Here is a 22470-nt window from a genome sequence, read left to right as displayed (position 1 = left end):
AAGAGTCAGGTGAGAGTTCGAGGGTCAGGAGTCTGTGATGATGCAGGAGTCAAGTAAACATTATAAGATCTGGGGACCAGGATGCTGCAAAGCCAGGTGAGAGCTGGTTGACCAGGATGGTGCAGGAGTTAGATGAGAGCTGGGGCAGGCTGGATGCTGCAGGAGTCAGGTGATATCTGGGGGATCAGGATACTTCAGGAGTCGGGAGAGAGATGGGGTGGGACGGTATTGCAGGAGTCAGGTGATATCTGGGGGACCAGGATACTTCAGGAGTCCGTGAGAGATGGGGACGGGTGGGGACCAGGATACTTCAGGAGTTGTGCGAGAGATGGGGGCGGGGTGCTGCAGGAGTCAGGTGAATCTGGGGGACTAGGATACTTCAGGAGTCAGGAGAGAGATGGGAGCGGGGAGCTGCAGGAGTCAGGTGAATCTGGGGGACTAGGATATTTCAGGAGTCAGGAGAGAGATGGGGACGGGGAGCTGCAGGAGTCAGGTGAATCTGGGGGACTAGGATACTTTAGGAGTCCGTGAGAGATGGGGACGGGTGGGGACCAGGATACTTCAGGAGTTGTGCGAGAGATGGGGCGGGGTGCTGCAGGAGTCAGGTGAATCTGGGGGACTAGGATACTTCAGGAGTCAGGAGAGAGATGGGAGCGGGGAGCTGCAGGAGTCAGGTGAATCTGGGGGACTAGGATATTTCAGGAGTCAGGAGAGAGAGGGGGACGGGGAGCTGCAGGAGTCAGGTGAATCTGGGGGACTAGGATACTTTAGGAGTCAGGAGATAGATGGGGGCGGGAGTCAGGTGAATCTGGGGGACTAGGATACCCCAGGAGCCGGAGAGAGATGGGGGAGGGGGGCTGCAGGAGTCAGGTGATATCTGGGGGACCAGGATACTTCAGGAGTCAGGAGAGAGATGGGGACGGGGAGCTGCAGGAGTCAGGTGAATCTGGGGGACTAGGATATTTCAGGAGTCAGGAGATAGATGGGGGCGGGATGCTGCGGGAGTCAGGTGAATCTGGGGGACTAGGATACCCCAGGAGCCGGAGAGAGATGGGGGTGGGGTGCTGCAGGAGTCAGGTGATATCTGGGGGGCCAGGATACTTCAGGAGTCAGGAGAGAGATGGGGACGGGGAGCTGCAGGAGTCAGGTGAATCTGGGGGACCAGGATACTTCAGGAGTCAGGAGAGAGATGGGGACGGGGAGCTGCAGGAGTCAGGTGAATCTGGGGGACTAGGATACTTTAGGAGTCAGGTGATAGATGGGGGCGGGATGCTGCGGGAGTCAGGTGAATCTGGGGGACTAGGATACCCCAGGAGCCGGAGAGAGATGGGGGTGGGGTGCTGCAGGAGTCAGGTGATATCTGGGGGGCCAGGATACTTCAGGAGTCAGGAGAGAGATGGGGACGGGGAGCTGCAGGAGTCAGGTGAATCTGGGGGACTAGGATACTTCAGGAGTCAGGAGAGAGATGGGGTGGGAGGGTATTGCAGGCGTCAGGTGAATCTGGGGGACCAGGATACTTCAGGAGTCAGGAGATAGATGGGGGCGGGATGCTGCGGGAGTCAGGTGATATCTGGGGGAACAGGATGCTGTTGGAATAAAATTAGAACATGGGGAGGGGACTGGAAGCTGTAGGGAGTGAAGGACTTCAGGAAGAGTATTGGATGGAAATTGTAAGTGTCATCGCTCCGGGGGTGGGCTGTAGCCCAAAAAGACAAGGGTGGGGAGAGAGGGCAGGATATGGAAGGGGAGGCGGGGCAGGCGCAGCACCGGCAAGGAGCACAGACAGTTAAAGGCACTGCCGAGAGAGCTGTGGAGGGACACACGCAGTGCACAGTCGCCGACAAGGTCACGTCGCATCTGCGCCTGAGACCCACCAGGACCAGAGGAGGCACCCGAGCACGCCCTCGGGGACCAGAGCAGAGGCGCGCGCGGGCTCCGCATCTCTGGAGGACACAGGGAGGAACATGTTAAAACTGCAGAGGTGGCCGAGCCCTCTGCAGCTGCTGCCTGTCAGGGAGCGGAGGAGCGCTTAATGGCGCAGCCTGGATCTGCCGAGCACAGGTTAGGCGGCCCTTTTTTGGGAGTTTTGTATTCTAGCAATGATGGGCCAGCCCCGCAGCGTGTGTGCGTTTCAATGCATTTACACGCATTTTCTCAGAGACGCCGGCTGCGTGTCTTTAGGGATGGGGGCGTGGCAAGGGGCCCAGCAGGGTGTGTGTTTAGAGGGGGCGGGGTGGCGCAGAGTGAGGCATTAGAGGGTGGTAGATATGAGGGCATGGCTGTATGGGCAAGGGTGCAGGGTGGTGGGTCAGCTCATACGAAAAAAATAGATGTTAATAACGGGACTGGGGGCACTTCAGAAATAGTCAGCTGATTGATGAGACTATATTTTGGACTCGGGTCAGAAACATAGGCGCGCGCACACAGACACGACACCCAAGAAGCACTCACACAGCAACAGATACATGCAACTATCACACCTCTCTGGCATTCACATACACGTGCTTTAATCGCATAGAGGTAATACCCACAGGCAAAAATAAAACACACATACAGAAACTGCATACATAGGAACTATTTGCACCCCCCAAAAAAGTGCACTCACAAACAAAGATAATAATGCACATGGGATAGCACTCAGAGACATAGCTCAGACAATGCTCACCCACGCACACGCATTACACGGGCACGTGTAGCACCCAGACATTGATAATGATATTTTATTTCTATCGCGCTCCTACACAAGGGTTTCAGAGCGCAACAAGGCAAGGGAGGGGAACAGGGGAGGACAAAACAACGATGTTACTAGGCCCAGTGACATTGAGAACGCGCAAGTGCATGGGAGGGGGGGAGTACATGGAAGGGGGGAGCAGTGGAAAGTGCAGAGCAAAGGAGAAACAGATAAATAATAATACATTCATAAATAAATAATAAAGGCAACAAACAGCGGTGGTGCGCCATCAAGTGGCAAGTGCTGGGTTTAAGGCAGCAGACAGGGTGTGTCTGACAAGTACAGGAAGAAAAAGGGGGGGCTGTATAGGTACCGATACAGACCCCAGTGCAAGGAGTCTTCTGTCTGTCTTCTCTCCCTCTTGCTGCAGGTGTTGATTTAATAAGTGAAACAGCATTCAGGATGTGCAGGTGGGCAGGGGTGTTGCAAGGTCTGACAAAGATCAGGGGCTAAGCTAATGTCGGGACTGTTGGGTCTCGGGGCCAGCTAGCCTTTTGGTTGTAGCACCCGAGCTTCTATCCGGGGCTACAGCCAAAAGACCAGGGGCTATAGCGCCCTAAGCCACCCCCTAGCAACGCCTGTGCAGGTGGGGAAGGTCGTGCTGGGACGGGTAGGGGCTTTAAAGCCAGGTTTCAGAGGTGGAGCTGGCCCTCGAGGGAGAAGGAGGCAGACAGAGGGGTGGGTGGGGGGCCAAGGAGGCGTGACTCAGCAGAAGTACTGACAGACGGCGAGTCAGGGAAACATAAGCAAACACACTATAGAGCTGGACACGCAGAGAGGTCACATGGCGGCGAGGATGCCTTCTAAATACCACAAGGGACCGGTGAACATAAACAGACCATGGAAGCGCCCTGCGGAAAGTATACGCTCGGGGCACACAGGGAGGGAGGAGGGGCGCTGAGACTGGGGGTTTGGGAGAGAGAAAGGCAGCGAAAGAAGGAAACGTGAGCAATGGAGAGAGAGAACGCGAGCGAAAAAGACAGGCCAATAATGTGTCTGACGAAGAGAACACGCGAGAAAGAGCCCGAGGTCTGACCTGGCGCCAGAGCCTGGGAGAGACACACACACAGACAGAGAGCTGCTGTGTAGTCACGAGGGCAAAGCCGGTGTCAGGTGCAGGGGCACTGCACTGGCAAGAGAGGCGAGACAGACAAGCGATGTGGCAGGGAAAGGGGAGGTACAGAGGTCTACTGTGTCATTGAGAGAGGGCACGAGAGAGAGGAACAGCGAGGAAGATAGAGCCACAGGGAGAGAGATCAAGCGACAGACAGCGAGGGACAAGCTGTGTCAAATACAGTTAAGATGGGAAGAGATAGGCGAGGCAACGTTATACTAACAGTCTCAGAGACAGAGCCTGGACCCGTGAGACTGACATACACATATCATGATGACACAGGGAGACAGCAGACAACAGCAGAAAAACACGCGCGTTTAGCTTTTTTTTTTTTAATGAGATACACTAAAAGTGCACCCCTGGTCTTGGTTTTCCTGCTCCCGAGAAGCTCCAGGATCATAATTATGTACGTGTGTTTATTTGCTTAATTTCACGACCGATAAACAACGAAAATGCAGGGTGGAAACCACAGAGCAGCCAAATTAAGCATTCAGACGACCAAAACGTCAGGCTGAGGAGCACTAGTGACACTGCACTGACATACCCCGACCTCTGACCATGACCTGTAGAACATAGCCATGCCAATCCCGTCACTGGAACTGTGTCATATGGCAGAATGCGCCCCCCTTTCGCGGTACAGACCACCAGAGGATTACATTTCCTAGCATGGACCCGTTCACACGCACAGTTGAATGTACTCCCCATATGTTCCAAGAGGACAATAGTTACGGCCACTCGATCACTGATCCAGACCTGCATTTCCCAGCTTAGACGACACAAGCTCTTGTCCAGAGCTGTAAATCAGGGACTGGTCTAACCCTCATGATCACCAGCTATGCAGCATCACTGGCCCAGAAGCTGGAGATTACAGCCTTGGCAAGCCTGCCCCATTTCCAGCTGTGCAAACAGCATCACTGGCCCAGACCTATAGCCCAGACCTGTAGTTCGCAGCCAAGACAACGCCATCACTGGCTGGAATCAACTTCCGGGGCACCAGTGGTCCAGTGATGAATATCGGTTTCTAAACCATCAATCAACCCCACACCTCTAGTACAGCAGAAGGGATCCGAACAGATCGGAATACTAGTAAATTATAAGACCTCCTTGTCCAATTTATGGTAACGTGGACGGAATGCAGGCTTATCTCCGCAAGGTCATGGATCGTTGGTTAGTTGCAACACAGCGAAAATACAATTATTACCCAATGATAAAAGGGACTGTCCAGTCAAGGTTGTATACAAATATCTACTTTATTATTACTACAACAGACAGTTCTAGCACACTACAATAACATCCCATACTGTAAAGGAACACAGAGGACAGACAGGTTCATGAAGGAAAGGGATTCATTCTGGATACTGACAGGAGGATAGTTGGTAAAGTAATCAGTCTTATAGTTCAAGATTATTTGGTTTCAGCACCAAAGGGGCATAGGGTCGTAACTGTCTCTAACGACCTTTGGAGAAGGACCTGGGGGGCAGAACGACAATGTACCTGGTGCTGAAGAAGTTTTTGGTGCTTGACAGTGTCGATGCGGTTCCAGGGCACTTCGCAGCCCTTGAGACAGAGTTAGTGGCGGGAGACAGCTGCAGGTACCAGGTGGCAGGCAGTTCAGCAAGCGAGGCTGGACGGACGTCTGCATGCTGTCTGGCGCGTCTGCACAGGGCCAAGAATCGGTCTCTGTGCTGGTTGGCAGATCTCGAATGCTGGTCGTGGGGTCTCGGATGGCTCTGGTGACTGCGGCGTGACAACAGTCAATGGTGTAGCTCGATGTGGATTGAGGACCCGACTGTCTCGAAATTGTCCTTAAAAAGATGGTTGCTGGATGATGCTTGTGTGGCACTCCTCCTAGCTTCTTCACAGAGCTTGCGTCCTTTCAAGTTGAATGGCCCAAAGCTCAGAAAGGTCTTAGCAGGCAACAGCATTGTCCTTTGTCCAAAGACTCTCTGGCACTTCCCATCTAGGAAGCTTTCTGTCAGAAACTAGCAGGGCACGCTGTGTGCTGGCTGGGTACCGGTACTGGAGCTGCTGGATGGGTCCTGTGAATCTGGGATCTCCCTCTGTTCCCTGGGAGATGTTTAGAGGAGGGATCTTGCTTCCCTCTTGGAACTCCTGGTCTTCCTTCACTGGTGGAAGATGCAAGGTAGACTGTACCTTCAGCTCAGGTGCAAATTAGTCCTTCTTCTTACGCCTCGCAAAGTCTTCAGGTGATCTGCCAAGTGAGAGGTTCAGCCCTCTTTTAAAGCCAAATGGGCCCCAGTGATTGGTGGGTGTAGGCTAAGCCTCCCTTAATGAACCAATACTGGGTCCCTACCAACAAACCTCTGTTGTGCATGTGGTCAGGATTAGAGTGCTCTGCAATCGGACAGACAAGGGGGTGACAACATATTCCTACGTCCCACCATCTTCCTGTCTGTTGTAGATCAAAGTGTCTCTCTGGTTAACTGAGCCCTCTGTGACTCTTGATTAAAGCACAGGGTTTCCCTTGAAGTGTGTTCTGTGAGAAGACTTAATGTCTCCCCCAAACCACATACTTCTCCCCTTCGAAAGGGGTCAGCTCTGCAGGGGTTTGCCTACAGTAAGTAGTGGACCCAGACATGCATTGCACTGCCTTTCATACAGAGGGGTGGGAACTAACTTCAAGTTGACACATTGCACAACAAAGGGGTGTTAGTCCCGCCTTCCTGTTGTCTCTCCAGCAACCAAGCCCACCCGGCAGGCTTGCCTCAATTATCTCTCATTAGCATGCACAGCTACCAGCCGCAGAACAAAGGAATGCAGATCCATGGAGCCTCTGATATTTTAATTAGGCTGCTCATGGCTGGAGGTGTGCCTTCCCCCATCTTGGAATGCTTTGATGGCCGCACTCATTTCTCGGAGGTTGGTCGCCCATCATTCATTTTCATTTATCAAAAAATAAAAAAAAAGCCCAGGCGAGCGCACTCGCCCTGTGCGGATGGTCAAATTCCTCATATGCCCCCAAGCCTCAATATGTGAACCACCACCCTACCGAGGGTCTGGTTCGTCATCAAGGCAAAGGTATCTGCTGAGGCCATCTGCATTTCCATGCTTGGAGCCTGGCTTGTGCTGGTTGTCCATATCTAATCCCTGTAGGGATAGGGCCCACCGCAAAAGCTTAGGGTTCTTCCCTTGCATGGACATTAACCATTGCAGAGGCCTGTGGTCCCAAAGATGTAGGGTTTCAGCTTCTTTATGGCCCACATGACCACATATGCCTCTTTTTCTATGACAGCCCAGTTCCTTTCCCCTTTTCTTAACTGCCTGCTAATGTAGGCAACAGGTTGCTCTACCCCTTCAGAGTTCAGCTGTTCTTACACTGCTCGAATCCCAAAATCACAGGTGTCTGTCTGGATAATGAACTCCTGACCATAGTCTGGCACTTTCAGAACTGGGGCCCTGCACAATCCATCCTTTAAATCCTAAAGGAGGTTTGACAGGCGGGGGTACAAGTTACATTCTTTTGCATCTTTTTGGATGTTACATCGTTCAGGGGCATAGCAATGGTCCTACCCTCTGATGTCCGACCGGTAGTACACAGTGAGACCTAGAAAGACTCTCACCTGTGTCTGTGTGGTGGGGATGTCGCACTCCTTCACAGCCTGTACCTTTGCGTCAAGAGGTTGTTTCTTTTTATTCATTTTTTAAATTTTATTTTTCATTTGTTACATGCCCAGACCCTGGGGTATCACAGCGTGGTTAAAGACATCTTAGAAAATATTGATATACATAGGCATTGGTTATACTTAAAAATACATAAAACATTGGTATTACATAGACAATAAACACCATTACAAAAATAGTGATTCGGTATTGTACTAGTATAGGTTAAACATCCATGTTTTCAATTGTTTTTTGAACAAGGGGCAGGAGGTCTCTTCTTTGATGTGGATCGGGAGGGAGTTCCAGTGTCTAGGGGCTAGGACGTAGAAACTGCTGACCCCTGCTTTATTGTTGTTGTAGCGGGGTGTCACTAAACTTTGGCTGCCGTTAGATCTTAGGGATCTCACGTTTTCTTTTTTTAGAACATTATTCAGGTAGAGTGGTGCTTTGTTAGTGATGCATTTGTGTGTGATGTAAAGTGTTTTAAAGATAATTTTTGCTTTGACGGGCAGCCAGTGGGCGTCCTTCCAGGCCTTGGATATGTGCTCATGTTTTTTTTATCCCTAGTGCTGTTCTTAAGGTTTTATTTTGCAGGAGTTGCAGTTTACTAAGGTTGGTGATGGAAATCCCTGCCAGTAGTACATTACAGCAGTCCAGTCTGGATAATACCAGCGCTCTGGCCAGGGTGAGGCAGTTGGTCAGGATCAAGAATTGTCGACTTAAGGCTATTATTTTTGATGTATATGCTGTAGAGGATGCGAGCGTACTGATGTGTTTGGTCATCGTAAGGTTGGCATCTAAGTATACCCCTAGCGTTTTCACTTGTTTGAGGACGGGATCAGGGTGCCGTCAGTATTGATAGAGGAGTAGTCTGAGTGGAGGGCCGCTATTTTGTTTGGGGATCCAACGATGAGGACGTCTGTCTTTTCATCGTTGAGACAAAGGCTGTTTAGCGCCATCCAAGTATGTATGATAGAATAAATATTGTTGATGGTCTGGGAGTCTTGGTCATAATCACCTGTAATGGGATGAGGATCTGGGTGTCGTCTGCAAAGTTGGTATAGATGACACCCATATCGTCTAGGGTGGAAAAGGGGAGTTTGGTGTAGGTATTATATAAAGTGGGTGAAAGGCATGAACCCTGGGGAACTCCTATGGGTACTGTTGTAGGGTCAGCAGCTTCCTTGCCTATTGCCACTCTAGAGGTACGTTCAGCAAGGAAGGATTTGACCCACTTGGTGGAATCAATGGAGAAGTTGAAGTCATTGGTTAGGGAGGTGCATAATTTATCATGGTGAAAAGCTGCAGATAGATCTAACAGCAATAGAATACAGAGTTTCCCTGAATCTCTGATGGTGTCCCTGTGGTTTTTTAAGTCTAGAAGGGCCGTTTCAGTGTTGTGGTTAGGCCTGAAGCCTGATTGTCTTGTTCCTAGAAGTTTATTTTGTTCGAGTTGGGATTGAATTTGCGTGTAGGCTATTTTGTTTATCAGTTTCAGGAGGAAGGGGACTGTTGTTATTGGGCGATAGTTCATGGGTACTGTGGGGTCGAGTGAGGTTTTTTTTAAGAGTGGGGTAACCCAAGCTTCTTTAATACTTGCTGGAACTATATTTGTATTGAAGGAGGCGTTGACAAAATTAGTGATGGTAGGGGTAAGATAGGGTGCACACTCTTTTACTAATTTAGCTGGGACACTATCTCCTTTGCAACTGGAAGCTTTCAATTTAGATAAGGTGTTGAGCACCATTTCTTGGGTGACTGGGGCAAAGTAGAATGGGGTATATTGGTCTTTTCAGAGGAAGTGATGATTGGAGGGATGGGTGTATTTTTTTCTGCTAGTGATTGTCTTTTAGTGGACATTTTGCTTTATAGCATAGTGATTTTGGCTGATAGTGCGTCTTGGATGGTGGTGCATCATTCTTTACTGACGTTTGTGGGGGTGATGTGGGGATAGGGTTTTCTAATCCCCTAGGGATGTCGAAAATCTCTTTCGAGTCTGAGGCGGCATTGCTAATGCGTGTGTTGTAGGCAGTGGCTTTGTGTGAGATGATGGCTGCTTTGTATGTTTTGTTGGCATTCTTAAAGGCTTTGGCAGAGTCAGGCGTAGGGTGTTTGGTACGCATGTTCCAGGGATCGTTTGGCTCTTCTCAGTGATGTTAGTTCTTTGTCAAACCAGAATTGTTTTTTTTTGTCGGTTTGACTTGTTTTAGATGGGATGGGTGCCACTTCATCAATGGTCAGTGTGAGGCATTTGTGGTAGTAGTCAGGGATGATACTTGGGTTATTACTGTTGACTTGTTTGGTTTCAAGAAATTTGTTGAGGGTCGGTGCAAATTTCTCTACCGTGAGTTTGCGGGAGTTTCTGGATTCGATGGTGTTGCTAGTTTTAGTTTTAGGAGGAGGAGGTTCATCACTAAGAATAGTGAAGTTAATGCAGTGGTGGTCTGTCCAACTAAGGGGGTGAATTGCGTCTACGTTAAGATTGGTGTTAAGTGATAAGATCCAGTCCAAGATTCTACCTTTGACATGTGTTGGAACATTCACTTGCTGGGTAAAATTCATGTCCTTGAGTGCTGAGTGTAGATTGGCAGCTTTGGGGTCTAGGTCATCATTAAACCCCAGATTCAGGTCTCCAAGAATGATGCATTTTGTATTGGGTTTGATGAGGGGTGTGAGAAGTAATAGGATGTCAGTTTCAGGGTGGCTAGTAGTGCTGGGCGTTCTGTATACCACTATAATGTTAATTGTGGTTTTCTCATTCATGGTAAGTTTAACAAGCAGAAGTTCATAGCCTAGTATGTCTTCAATTGGACTAGATCTAAGTTGTATATTGTTTCTTGCTATAATGGCTACACCACCTCCTTTGGTGTGAGTTCTCTCGGCTCTGAAGATATTATAATCGGGTGGTATGGCCAGTGCAAATAGGGGTCCTGAGGCTTGGTGGAGCCAGGTTTCTGTGATCATCAATATGTCTAGGTTATGTTCCGTGATTAGGTCGTGAATGTCAATGGCATGGGCTCCTAGGGAGCAAGCGTAAATAAGGGCACTTTTGAAAGTGGACATAGGCTTGGGTTTAACTATAGAGACTGCGTTGGGTTGTAATGGTTGAGGGGTCTTGGGGATTTTGGTGGTAGTCGGGAAAGTAAAAGGCCTGTGTGTCTTTTTTTCTTTTTGCCTGAGATTATTGGGGTTGGACATTTGTGGTGTTCTATGTGTAGTGGGAGGGTGCATGTAGATAGGTTGGGTACGTGATCTAAGGCACAATATTCTATCCATACCAATACTAGGGTATGATTTTATTAGTGTTGAGGCCTCAGAGTTTTTATGGGTGGGGGTAACCTCTCTAGCGGTGGTGTTAGTGGTCAGGTTCGAGTTGTGTGTGAGGTTAGTGGGAGTAGGAAATGGTTGCATGGATGGGAGGAAGGGAGTAGGACAAGGTATGGGAAAGTGTCTGGGCATGCCGGCCTAACTAGTCAATTTCTGAAAGCTAGAAAGTGGTTGCCTGAGCAGGGGGTATTGCTTGGAATGAGGCAGTATGGGAAAATGATGATAAATAGCCAACCTGGCATAGTTAGAGGATGGGCAAATGTGGCTAGACGTGTGAGGCGCTGCAGCTGACTGGACACTAGGATCACAAGGGCTAGATGTGGGGGTACAGTAAATAATGCACACTAAGGTCACAATAATTACACAAATAGGCTGAGTGCATTTAAATCACAGTTGGCTAGATGAACTGGGAACAGTAGGCTAAATGCTCTAAAATCGCAGTAGGCTAATTTCATTTAAATCACAGTAGGCTAATGCACTAATCATCACAGTAGGCTGAATGCCTTTAAATCACTGTTGACTAGATGCACTGGGATCACAGTAGGCTAAATGCTTTAAAATCACAGTAGGTCAGATACATACACTAAAGTCACGGTAGGCTAAATGCGCTAACATCACAGTAGGTCAGATACACTAAAGTCATGGTAGGCTAAATGAGCTAACATCACAGTAGGTCAGATACACTAAAATCACGGTAGGCTAAATGCACTACCCTGTTTAAGCACAGTAGGCAGTGCCCTGCGGTAAACAAGTACCTTTTAGCACCCACGTGAGGCGGGCAAATATAGGTGTTAATTAACAGGCTAGTACGAAAGGCAGTGGTAGGCAGAATAATGCTTGGGTCAATAACATATTGCAGGTGCGCACCACGCAAGGTATAAGCACGCGCACATGAGCATAGGCTGGGATGTGTGGTCCAGAGCGGCTAGGGCAGCATGTAGTACAAATAGAAGGAGTACGATCAACGAGCTACACTTGTAAAGTGGAAAGGCATGTGCTAAACGAATGGGGTAAACAGATAACAGAGACAATCGTATGAGAGGCAATGGAGTGTCAGCAGCGTGGGATAGACACAGTGATCACGATTGGCCAAGCACACAGGTGTACAGGTAGGTTGGGGAGGGTAATACACTCTCTTTTTGGATACACAAGCGTCGGGCACATCACATGGGGCAAGATGTGGAGAACCCGGCAAACATACTATGCAAACAATTTATCTGGAGCGGTGAAAAGTTATGTGCACCAGTGTTTTAAGTGAGCATATCTCCATTGCATGGAGTAGACATGATCAAATCAGACAGACAATAAACAATACCAGGTGCCGGCGTTACAGTTGGCACAGTTACACGTTACAGTTACCTCCACCGAGCAGGTGGTATAGGTAAGTCATGGTACCCTGCGCTATCTGGTAATTCATGGCCTTGATAGTCATGCCTGCATTCTGCAGCGCCTGAATCACTTGTTTCATGTGGGCTAAATGATCCTCCCAGGTGTGGCTGAACAGAGCAATGTCATCTAGATAGGCGACGCTGAAGTTTTCCAGTCCGGACAAAACCTGGTTAACTATCCTCTGAAAAGTGGCAAGGGCATTCTTCAATCCGAAGGGCATCACAGTGAACTGATAATGTCCTTCCGGGATTGAGAATGCCGACCTCTCTTTCGCTCCATCTGTCTAGCCGATCTGCCAACCCCGCTGTGAGGTCAAAAGTACTCATGTACTTGGCAGCGCCGAGCTTGTCAACTAGCTCATCTGCCCGAGGAATGGAGTGAGCATCTGTCTTTGTGACAGAATTGAGCCCCATGTAGTCCACACAAAAGCAAACTTCAGTCTTCCCCCTACTGGTTTTTTTAGGGACCAGTACCACTGGGCTAGCCCACGGGCTGTGTGATGGCTCTATCACCCCTAAGGACAACATCTTGGAAACTTCCTCTTTGATGATGTCCCTGATGTCATGATGCCTACCTCCAAGGAGCCAGGTCCGACCCAGCAACCCCAGAGGCAGGCATCATTTCCCCCAGGTGAGTGCCAGCGGGCCCAAGCTTGGGCCCTTTGGACGCAGTCCTGGCGCCTTAGGCGCCAGGCTCATGTTGGACCCCTGTCCTGGCGCCTTAGGCGCCAGGCTCATGTTGGACCTCTGTCCTGGCACCTTAGGCGCCAGGCTCATAAAGCTAGACATGTGTTCAAGTGTTTTAATGTGCACTTACCTGATGCAGACCATGCTGCCACATCCAGGCCCTCTTGAGGCCTGAATGGAACTACTTTACCTGTGGGACTACTTTCCACCCGGGTGTGGTCGGGGAAGGATACATACCTGATCGGAGGAAGGATACACACTTGGAACTTCTTCCAAAGCTATTTAAACCACACCCGATCAGCAACTCACGCTTCGCGTTGTTCTGCTCCTGGCAGCTGGATGCTCACCGTGTCAGCTCCTGCATCTGGACCTCAGCCACTCCTGTCAGTATCCTGGGTCACCTGCAAAGGGAGACAAAAGACCTTACCTGCTAAATCAGCACCACAGAGACTTCACACCGACGATCCTGAAAAGGAAGACATCATTTTAAAAGCATTTCGCTACGATCGCTGCAGCGCTGCATTTCACTCACCTTTCCTGGACGCCACCATCTTCAGCAGCGATCATCCGGATCCACAGCCACTTCCCAGAGCCTAGAGAGAAAAAGACAAGAGCAAGGTGAGAGAAGGAAGGGAATAGGAAAAGCTCAGTTTCCTTCTAAGTCTTACCTGTTGGGTCATTCCCATTTCATTTCGGGTCTTGCCGCTTCCAGGCATCCGGACCCCGGCCCCTATGGGGAAAAAAGACAAATACATTGAATGAGCGAATGTAAAGACATTACCCGAGCGCTCATCCAGGACCCACCTGTCATTTACTGGAACTGCACGTTTCACTTCGGGTCGGCGCCATATCTCCGGCATTCCGAACCCCGGCCCCTAAGGGGAAAAAGACAATGAACATTATTATTAAGCTTGGACTTTTGAACTTGCAACAGAACTTTTACAGAGCCTTACCTGAATAGTCAAGCTTACCTGAACTCCCATCAATCCTCAATCCAGTGAAGTAACTGGGTTTCAACGCGCCCCTGCATCAGAAGCAGGATGGAGAGCTCATCCTTCCTGACCCTAAGGTGAGACTTCACGGGGAATCGTGGAAGGGTATCGTGGAGGGTTGGAAGAGAGTGGGAGGCTTGAGCATAACTCAGTCAGTAGGTAATACTCCCTTTTCACGCACAGGGGAATATTCCTGCGAGCCGGAGAAGCCAGAGTAGAGGGGCCCTTCCTGTCCATCTTCAGAGTCCTGCGCTTCACCATTGAATAAGCATCAGCACTCGAAGCCAGACCTGGACCTCCGTGGGAATCAGGTGAGTGTTACAGAACGCGAAGACTACCCACAATTTCCCACCCGGGCGCTATGGAGACTTCCGAGACTGACCAGCTGGCCCAGCTTTTGGGGGAATTACGGGCAGAGGTGCACTCAGCCCGCCAGGAGACTAACGCTCTCAAAAGAGAACTGATCTTCTCCAAGGAAAGAACAGATGACCTAGCAAAAAGGTTATTACAGGCCCAGGCAGGGCACCCTCCTTTACCTAATTCCGGAGACATTTCCACATCAATGGGTTTGAGTAACCCGGTACAAATTAATCTACCTGGACACATGCCTATGGCCTCGCCTGAACGTTTTGCGGGGGATCCCAAGAAATATGCCGTCTTTATGAACCAATGTCGTTTACACTTTCTATGCAGACCCGAAGCCTTCCCTAACGATCAGACCAAGGTAGCCTTTATACTATCTTACCTCGGTGGCAGTGCTGCCGATTGGTCTATTCCATTGGTAAATCAGGATGATACCAATTCTTCCAGGCCAGCATGGAAAGATTGTTCGCTCGACACTCTCAAGGACAGGCCCTTGATAACGAACTGCTATCCTTACGACAAGGTAATCAGGATCTTCTGTCCTACATTGCCACCTTTAACAGACTGGTTGTGGAAACTGGATGGCCAGAAAACAAAACGATCACATTGTTTCATCGAGGCCTGCGCGGAGAGCTTAAGGATGTTCTAGCTCAGATAGTAAACCCACCCCAGGTCTGCGCAGACTACATAGACTTGGTGGTTCAACTTGATCACAGACTTCAAAATAGAAAAGCAGATCGGTTCAAGTATGAAAACCGAGTACCGATCAAAACCCACACTAACTCCAAGAGTACCGACGTATCTGAACCTATGCAAATCGGTGGTGTTAAAGGACCATTAACGCAGAAAGAACGAGAGAGAAGGCGGCAAATGCAACTTTGTCTGTATTGCGGGACTTCCGGTCACTTTCTTCGAAATTGTCCAGTTAAACCACTTAAGAAGGTGGTTGGAGCAACTGATAACGAATTATTGACACCTGATTCGGGAAACGACCTAGCCCGACAAGCGTAGGGGTCCGCTTGCCGAGCTTGAAAACTAACTCTTTGACCTCGCATTTTGTCATGCCAATGGTGCTCGTGGACCCAAAACAGCCTCAGCAGTTGCATGCTATAAAAGCATACATCGACAGTGGAGCTATTGGAAATTACATAGACCGTGAATTGGCTTCCAGGATTAAGCTTCCTCTCCGCCCGAAAGTAACCCAAGATGTCATTACTACAGTAGATGGAACCGAAATAGCCTCAGGGCCTGTAACGCATTCCACTGTTGAAGTGACTCTGGTGGGTCAGGATGGACATCGGGAAGCAATCGTGTTTGATGTGATCAAGGCCCCACAATTTCAAGTAATTCTTGGAATTCCTTGGTTAGAAACACATAATCCCAGAATTGACTGGCGAGCAAAGAAGATAAGTTTTCCTGATTGTGAACCAACTTGTTATCCAAGAAATCCAGCTATGGGTCTAGCCTCAGCAACTTCCACCCCTGTACAGCTACCGTCAGAATACCAAGAATTCCAAGACGTTTTTCAGAAAGAACAGGCTAACACGTTACCTCCCCGTCTTATGATTGCCAAATCGATCTGGTACCCAATGCTCAACTACCTTGTAGTAGGATTTATGCTCTTACGGAACCTGAGAACCTGCATTTGCGTCAGTATTTAGATCAGTACCTAGGCAATGCTTTTATTCGCCCGTCCAAGTCTCCTGTCTCTTCAGCTGTTCTTCGTGCCGAAAAAAGAAGGCGACCTTAGAACGTGTATAGACTATCGCGCCCTAAATCAAATAACGATTAAGAATCGTTATCCTCTGCCCTTGATCCCTGAGCTTATCGACCAGGTGAAAGACGCTTGTGTGTACACCAAGTTAGATCTCCGAGGAGCTTATCACCTGGTGCGCATAAAAGAAGGCGACGAATGGAAGACTGCATTCTGCACCAAATTTGGGCTCTTCGAATATCAGGTGATGCCCTTCGGGTTGTGCAATGCACCTGCCGCCTTTCAGTACTTTATGAATGATGTTCTTCGGGAACTTATCGATGTCTGTGTCATTGTTTACATTGACGACATCCTGGTGTACTCTTCTTCAGAATCTGATCACAGAAAACATGTTAGGGCAGTTCTTGAGAAATTGCGCCAGCACAGACTATTTGCAAAACTCGAAAAATGCGTTTTTCATACCACAGAAGTTGAGTTTCTCGGATTCATCCTGACACCTCAAGGAGTCCGAATGGACTCGCGAAAGGTGGACGCCATCCTCAAATGGCCATCTCCTAGCTCGGTGAAGGGAGTTCAGAGCATGCTCGGCTTTGCCAATTTCTATCGAAGATTCATCCCGGAATTTTCCCGAACAGTCCAACCCATCACCGCTCTCCTAAAGAAAAACAAACGCTTCGAATGGACTCTTGAGGCCGAACAAGCCTTCCAGGACCTGAAAACCAAATTCACCTCTGCACCTGTATTGAAACACCCGCACCCGGATCTCCCGTACATAGTGGAAACCGATGCATCCAGTTCGGCCATGGGAGCTGTCCTGTCGCAAAGAGACCCAAAAACTAACCAACTACACCCAGTGGCCTTTTGGTCCAGAACATTTTCTCCTCCTGAAATCAACTACGCAATTACCGATAAGGAGTTACTGGCCATCAAATCTGCTTTCAAGGCTTGGCGTCACTACCTTCTCGGGGCAAGACACACCATTACCGTAATTACGGACCACAGAAACTTACAGTATTTAAAGACGGCCAAAGCTCAATCTTCACGACAACTCCGATGGGCTCTATTCTTTGCGGAATTTGATTTTGTAATTACCTATCGCCCTGGCTGCAAGAATGGAAAAGCGGACGCCTTATCCCGGATTGGCATGGAAGAACCTAATTCGAGCTTAGAACCTGTGCCCATCATACCTGTGCAAAGAATCGTAGGCTTAACTTCATTGCAAACTATTGAAGACATCCAAACGCAAGTAAAACAACTTCTAGACTCTTCAACCTTACTGGAATGGAGTCAGAAGGGTCCTCATTACACCGTTAAGGATGACTTACCCTACTTCCAGGAGCGGTTGTTTCTGCCAAGTAAAGAATTGCAAGAACTTGTTATTGCCCATCATCATGAATCTTTAATGGAAGGACACCCTGGTATCGCTAAAACGGAGGAAAAAATCAAACGTCACTTCTGGTGGCCTTCTTGGAGAAAAGACATAAAGTCTTTTGGTCTGTCTTGCAGAATTTGCACCCAAAACAAGGCTCAAAAGAAAAGGCCAGCCGGCCTACTTCAACCCTTGGATATTCCACCGGCACCATGGCACACCCTGTCAATGGACTTTATAACCGACCTGCCTCCTTGTGCTGGTTACAACACAATCCTTGTAATTGTGGACCTATTCACTAAAATGGCCCACTTTATCCCTTTAAAGGGTTTGCCTTCTGCTTCCACCTTGGCCAAGGAATTCCTGGAGAATATAGTTTGCATACATGGTTTCCCTTCCATATTAGTCTTGGATCGTGGAAGTCAATTTATCTCCCATTTTTGGAAGAAGTGTTGCCAACTAGCACAAATAGATGTGCGGTTATCCACCAGCCACCACCCCCAGACCGACGGACAAACCGAGAGAACCAATCAGACTCTCGAGCAATATCTTCGGTGCATGTTACACCAATCTGAGTTAAATTGGAAAGACATCCTTTGGATCGCAGAATATGCATACAACAATTCAGTGCACTCTGGAACCGGACAAACCCCCTTTTATACTTTGTATGGTCACCATCCTCGGACCTCTGACCTAGATCCACCTCTGACCCTGGAAATGCCCGCAGTAAATCATCTGCATTCCACAATAACCCGAGCCTTCAAAGAAGCTGCAACTCATTTACAGCAAGCCAAGAAAAAGTATAAAGAAAACGCTGATTTGCACCGAAGTAAAACTCCTCCTTACCAAGTAGGAGATCAGGTATGGCTAGCAACTAAACATTTATCCCTCAAGGGCCCGCGAACCTTCAATCCCAGATTCATAGGACCTTATCCCATCAAGGCTATAATCAACCCAGTGGCCTTTAAACTGGATCTACCGTCCAACATGCGTATTCATCCAGTTTTTCATGCATCACTTTTGAAGCCCGTACAACCTGGAACCCGATTGTCCAAGCCTCCAGATCCAGTTCAAATTGAAGGGGAATTAGAATTCGAAGTTAAAGACATTTTAGACTCCAAGGTGGTAAAGTTGAAACTTTTCTATCTTGTTGACTGGAAGGGATATGGACCTCAGGAGAGATCGTGGGAGCCTAGTAACCATGTCCACGCACCTCGATTAGTACAAAGGTTTCACCAGAGATTTCCGAACACGCCAAAACCCCCGGAGGGAAGAACCTTGGGAGGGGCCTTGAGGGGGGTACTGTCATGATGCCTACCTCCAAGGAGCCAGGTCCGACCCAGCAACCCCAGAGGCAGGCATCATTTCCCCCAGGGGAGTGCCAGCGGGCCCAAGCTGGGGCCCTTTGGACACAGTCCTGGCGCCTTAGGCGCCAGGCTCATGTTGGACCCCTGTCCTGGCGCCTTAGGCGTGAGGCTCATAAAGCTAGACATGTGTTCAAGTGTTTTAATGTGCACTTAGCTGATGAAGACCATGCTGCCACATCCAGGCCCTCTTGAGGCCTGAATGGAACTACTTTACCTGTGGGACTACTTTCCACCCGGGTGTGGTCGGGGAAGGATACATACCTGATCGGAGGAAGGATACACACTTGGAACTTCTTCCAAAGCTATTTAAACCACAGCCGATCAGCAACTCACGCTTCGCGTTGTTCTGTTCCTCGCAGCTGGACGCTCACCGTGTCAGCTCCTGCATCTGGACCTCAACCACTTCTGTCAGTATCCTGGGTCACCTGCAAAGGGAGACAAAAGACCTTACCTGCTAAACCGGCACCACAGAGACTTCACACCGACGATCCTGAAAAGGAAGACATCATTTTAAAAGCATTTCGCTACGATCGCTGCAGCGCTGCATTTCACTCACCTTTCCTGGACGCCACCATCTTCAGCAGCGATCATCCGGATCCACAGCCACTTCCCAGAGCCTAGAGAGAAAAAGACAAGAACAAGGTGAGAGAAGGAAGGGAATAGGAAAAGCTCAGTTTCCTTCTAAGTCTTACCTGTTGGGTCATTCCCATTTCATTTCGGGTCTTGCCGCTTCCAGGCATCCGGACCCCGGCCCCTATGGGGAAAAAAGACAAAGACATTGAATGAGCGAATGCAAAGACATTACCCGAGCGCTCATCCAGAACTCACCTGTCATTTACTGGAACTGCACGTTTCACTTCGGGTCGGCGCCATATCTCCGGCATTCCGAACCCCGGCCCCTAAGGGGAAAAAGACAATGAACATTATTATTAAGCTTGGACTTTTGAACTTGCAACAGAACTTTTACAGAGCCTTACCTGAATAGTCAAGCTTACCTGAACTCCCATCAATCTTCAATCCAGTGAAGTAACTGGGTTTCAACGCGCCCCTGCATCAGAAGCAGGATGGAGAGCTCATCCTTCCTGACCCTAAGGTGAGACTTCACGGGGAATCGTGGAAGCGTATCGTGGAGGGTTGGAAGAGAGTGGGAGGCTTGAGCATAACTCAGTCAGTAGGTAATACTCCCTTTTCACGCACAGGGGAATAAACCCAGTTACTTCACTGGATTACCCACTGCGAGCCGGAGAAGCCAGAGTAGAGGGGCCCTTCCTGTCCATCTTCAGAGTCCTGTGCTTCACCATTGAAGAAGCATCAGCACTCGAAGCCAGACCTGCGCCTCCGTGGGAATCAGGTGAATGTTACACCTGACCTTATCGGACATCCAGTGAATTTTATTCTTCACCGGCTTACTGTCTCCAGTGTCCACATCATCGATGCACCAATCTGCGCAACCGGGAGTCAGCGAAAACAGACCGGCAAACTGTCCCAGTAAACGGCAACTGTCTCTCAGTTGCTGTTCTGACAGGTCCGTTGCAAGGTTGACCCCTTCAACTGACCCATCTGTGGCTTCAGTGTGCAGGAGGTCTGGAAGGGGATCTGTCTCCTCCTCAGTCTCTCTGTTAGTCACTAATGCCATGAACAAGTCATCCCAGGTACGTGAAAGACCCTGCACATCTGTTTAGGTCCTTTCACATCAATGATATAATTCACCTCACTGACCTTTTCCAGCACACAGTAAGGCCCAGTCCACTTGTCCTGAAGGGAACTGGGCTTAACAGGCTCCATAGTCCACACTCACTGGCCTGGAGAATAGACTGTCACTGTGGCCTTTTGGTCGTGTCAGTGCTTCATCAGCTCCAGACTGGCCTTTAATTTTTTGTTGACTGATCCATGTACTTTACCATTCTAGACAGGAGGCTGAGTACATAGTCCACCACATCTTGTGACAAGGATGAGGATTTGCTTTACCATCCCTCCTTCACTAGACTGAGTGGACCTCATACAGGGCGTCCAAACAGAAGCTCAAATGGGCTAAACCCTACTCTGTTCTGTGGCACCTCCCTGTAGACGAACAGAAGGCATGGCAGAATATCCCATTTTATCTTTAGGTGTTCTTCCAAGCCATCTATCATGCCTTTCAGGGTCTTGTTGAACCACTCAACAAGCCCATTGGTTTGTGGATGAAAGGAGGTAGCGAACCGGTAGGTGACCCCACACTCTTCCACACAGCCTTCATATGTGCTGATATGAACTTTGATCCCCTGTCAGAAATGACTTCCTTGGCGAATCCAAAACTGGATAATATCCAAATCTGAGCCTTTGCAACCACAGGGGTTTTGATGCTCCTGAGAGGGACAGCCTAAGGGTATCTCATGGTGTGGTCCACCACCACCAAGATATATCGGTTTCCTGAGCTGGTTTGAGGATCCAAAGGACCCACAATATCCATGCTTATTCTCTCGAAAGGTCACCCAACCACAGGTAGTGGAATTAAGGGGGCATTTGTAGAACCACCTGACTTACCAGAAGCTTGCAAGTCGGGCAGGACCAGACAAATGTCTTAACGGTTGCGCTGAACTGCGGCCGGTAAAAGTGCACAGACAACCGGTCTGATGTCTTAGTCACTCCCAAGTGACCAGCTAAAGGAATTTGGTGAGCCAAATCCAAAAGGAACTTTCCGCGGCATTATGGAACCACCAACATTCTGGTGTCCTCGCCCTCAGAATCTTTTGGCTCACTGCACAGGAGTCCATCCTCCTAGTACACTTTGTACAGCCCAGGGGCCTCGCCCTTAGCTTGCTCATCCACCTGCTTCCACAGACCCACCAGAGTGGGCCAATCTTTCTGGGCTGTGTAGAAGTTAGTCTGATCTGGGCCCCCAGATGATGCAAACTCATCCAGCTTGGGCAGACCCTTTAGATCTGCGCCCACCTGGTCCTCCACCTCAGGTTCCTGCGCTGTGTCAGGCAACTCTGAACTCACAGGCTCCCCTGCTACCAAAGTAGGGTCTTACATGGCTTCTAGCCCCTCTCCCACAGGAGTAGGCGACTCAGTAGTCTGTGGAACTGAACTAGGGGCTACGGGCCACGCCAGTCCTTCCAAAAAGCCCTCTGGAAGCACTCCAGGCCTTAAGGATTTCAGAGCATTCAATCCGACTTTCTCTTTCGTTCTCGATCATGTAGTCGCTGCAACTATTTCGGGATCAGGAAAATCATTGCCCAAAAGACATGGGACAGGGATGGAGTCTTTCACCGCTACACAGCGCTGGGTCATCACGACTCACCAGCTGAACTCTTCTATCGGCAAGGGTCACTTACTCTTACCATCAAATACACTTACACACAACTCAGGCCCATCAATTTACTGGCCTGGCTGTACCCACTGCCGGGTGACAGATGTGACGCTAGGCACGGTGTCTTGGACTGTAGGAGTTTTGTGTCCATTGATGTACACATGCTCTATGTAGAGTCGAGTATTATTGGGAACTTTGGTCTCCTTTGGAGATGCTGTACCGTTTCCACTTAGTGTAACCAATCCACATTTGGCCACTCCCTGACCTAGTGGGAAATCCTCCTCTGAGAGGCCCACACTAATGATAGCCTCCTCCACGAGTCCAACATTCCATATGGTTTGCTTGTGTAAGCCCTTACAAGCATGTTCCCCTTTCTTATGGCCCAGCTCCTTACACATGAAACAACTTTTGGGCAGTGAGAACGCAGCTTTCCCAGTGTTAAGTGTGCCTGCGCTCTTTTTTTGGTGTGCAGAGCTGAATTAGAGTTTGGGGGTTTCCCTTCAGT

General features: G+C 49.2%; 1 protein-coding gene across 1 annotated transcript in view; it reads left to right on the top strand.

Moving 5' to 3' along the window:
* The first annotated feature begins 1746 nt into the window (after window positions 1-1746).
* The window catches only part of RELL2 (RELT like 2), a 430484-nt gene continuing 409760 nt past the window's right edge, over window positions 1747-22470 (top strand). The window contains exon 1 of the mRNA XM_069654128.1: window positions 1747-2061. The gene's annotated coding sequence lies outside the window, so the exon portion shown is untranslated. The remainder of the gene's footprint in view (window positions 2062-22470) is intronic.

This window comes from Ambystoma mexicanum, chromosome 3q (genome assembly GCF_040938575.1).
Source record: "Ambystoma mexicanum isolate Mex_15411 chromosome 3q, UKY_AmexF1_1, whole genome shotgun sequence".
Taxonomy (NCBI): Eukaryota; Metazoa; Chordata; class Amphibia; order Caudata; family Ambystomatidae; genus Ambystoma; species Ambystoma mexicanum.
Note: the sequence above shows the minus strand (reverse complement) of the source record. Positions and strands in the feature narration are given on the sequence as shown.